This window comes from Chrysochloris asiatica, unplaced genomic scaffold, assembly GCF_000296735.1.
Source record: "Chrysochloris asiatica unplaced genomic scaffold, ChrAsi1.0 scaffold00040, whole genome shotgun sequence".
Classification (NCBI taxonomy): domain Eukaryota; kingdom Metazoa; phylum Chordata; class Mammalia; order Afrosoricida; family Chrysochloridae; genus Chrysochloris; species Chrysochloris asiatica.
Window position 1 is genome coordinate 3,501,293 of NW_006408558.1, and position 2,511 is coordinate 3,503,803.

Genomic DNA, 2,511 nt, shown 5'->3' on the forward strand with positions numbered 1-2,511 from the left:
CACCTGGGGTCATTATGAGTCAAAATGAACTCAGTGGCACTCAACAGCAATTACAATATAAGGAATACAAAGTATTCAGAAAAGACAGCACTTGTTCATTGGAAGTTAATGTGTTTTTGGTTAATATAATTTTGGAGGAAGAAATAGAAATCATTTTAGAAGGGAGGGTTTTTTTTTAAATCAAAATAGTCATATCTTTTCTCCTTCAAATAAAATAACTGTAGATAATTGAGTAGGGTACTAAAGCTTTCTAATCTTCTGCTACTGTGAGCATGCAATAATAAGATTGTTGTTGTGAAGTGCCGTCGAGTCGGTTCCGACCCATAGCGACCCTGTACAGGGTTTCCGAGGGTGTAAATCTTTACGGGAGTAGAAAGCCTCATCTTTCTCCCAATAATAAGATTACAGGCTGTTAAAGTTATGGAATGATCCCTTTGCTATGATATTCAGAAGTCTTGGCTCCCTATTATCAGATGAAAGTGAGACTAAACTTCACCCATTCCTAAATGTCTGTGAGTTGCTGTCCCCATAACCAACTACCGTACGTACTTAGACTCCCAACTTTTGAACTGCCAAAACCATGGAAACATTAATAATGACCCTCCTTCATTAAACCTCAACTTCCTTTCCCACTGGTACTTTTGACCAATTTACTCACTTCAAAGCAAGCAGCAGCATCCTGTTCAGTTACTCAGTAGGACCTCTGTATCTTGACCCAACACCTTCAACCAGAAGAAAACCAAATCCCACAAAAAGAAGCTAATCCAATGACGGCAATTATGTAACCTCAACCTTCTTTGCTTTAATTTTGTAAGTTGCCATGGGAAGGACTGTTTGTGTAGCTCCATCTGCAACACTAGAGGAAAAAGCCAAAAATCTGCAATACTACACAGAAACAGTATACATAACTAAAGAACTTTTCAAAGAGGTCAAGAAAGTGTTAAGCAAACAATTGGCTGCTTTGCTACTGGCAGGAACAAACAAGAACAACCACTCATTGCCAGCTAAACTCAGCATTTCCAGCGGAAGTAATAATAATAGCAATTAGTATTGGCTCAGAACTTACTAAATGTCAGGCACTATAGATGAAATGAGGGGGCATAGAATTCAGTGTTAGAATTCTTGCTCTTGATGTGAGAGATGCGGCCAACGAACCTCATCTGAGCCACCTCCCATCTGTCAGTGGGAGCTGGCATGTTGCTATGAGGCTGAAGAGCCTTCAGTAGAGTTTCCAGACAAAGACAGTCTTGGAAGAAAGGCCTCATGATCTACTTCCAAAAAATTCAGCCCATGAAAGTCCACTAGATCACAAAGGTCCAACCCCATTCTCTGTGGGGTCACCAAGAATCAGGAGTCAACTTGAAATCAATTAAAAACTAAAACATGGGTTCAGCACTTTACATAGATCATCTAATACGCTAATACAATATCCATAAGTGAAAATTGAAAATGCCGACTGTACAGAAAGACAGAAAAAAGATGTAGAGTGGTGGATCATCTCACTAATTAGTATTTTAATCCAGAGCTCACAATTTAGAGTGCTGGCTCATGGTGCCTGATCTAGTCTGGTCTATCGATACGTTGAAGGCACTCAATCTAACACCTAACTTATCTAGTAAAACTAAGAAAAATGCAAAACTATTTTTGTTTCCCAGATAAACATGACCATAGCCTAAACAGTGACAACAACACACTCTCATCACCTCGAGTACAAAGTAAGTGTGCATGGCAAACTCGAAAGCAGTAAGGCCTTTGCAGTTTTATCAGATTCAATTTCATAGGGCTAATTTCTTAATCTAACATTTTTTTTACAATGAAAATATGAGTCAAAATTGACTTGTGGGCATCTATCAATAATAATGTACCTGACAAGCCCAATTACAAGAGATTTGTGAGAATGGAATAATAAGAAGAGCTGTTTCAACTATTTTCTTTTCCTGGGAGCAGAAATACTTTTATCTGACTTCCTCTTTAACTTAGGTAATTGTCAGAGAATAAATCGTGTCCCCCTAAACTATTTGTCAGCTTGACTGGGTCATGAGTCTGTGGTTTGGCAGTTATGCAATGATGTAATGCGGCAGTTATGTGATGATCTCCCATGACGTGATTAGATGTGATAAACCAGTTAAGAGGATTAAGGGTGGGATGCAACACCCTTCATCCCAACACAGCCTTGATGCCATGTAAGGGTGAGTTTCCCTGGGGAGTGGTCTGCACACCTTTTACTTACAATAGATAAGGGAGAGAGAAGTGAACAGAAATCCGAGGACCAAGAAAGCAGAGCCAGGAGTGACGTGTGTCCTTTGTACCTGGGCTCCCTGCACCGTGAGCTCCTAGATCCAGGGGAAGATTGATGCCAAGACACAAGCAGAACTCCAAGGAATTCTGGGTCTACAGGTGCTGAAAGAAACAAGGACCTTTCTCCAGAATTGGAGCTCTCAATTCAGACTCCTAATCTCCTACACTGTGAGAGAATACATTTCTGTTATAGCAACAAGAAAGTAATTATGT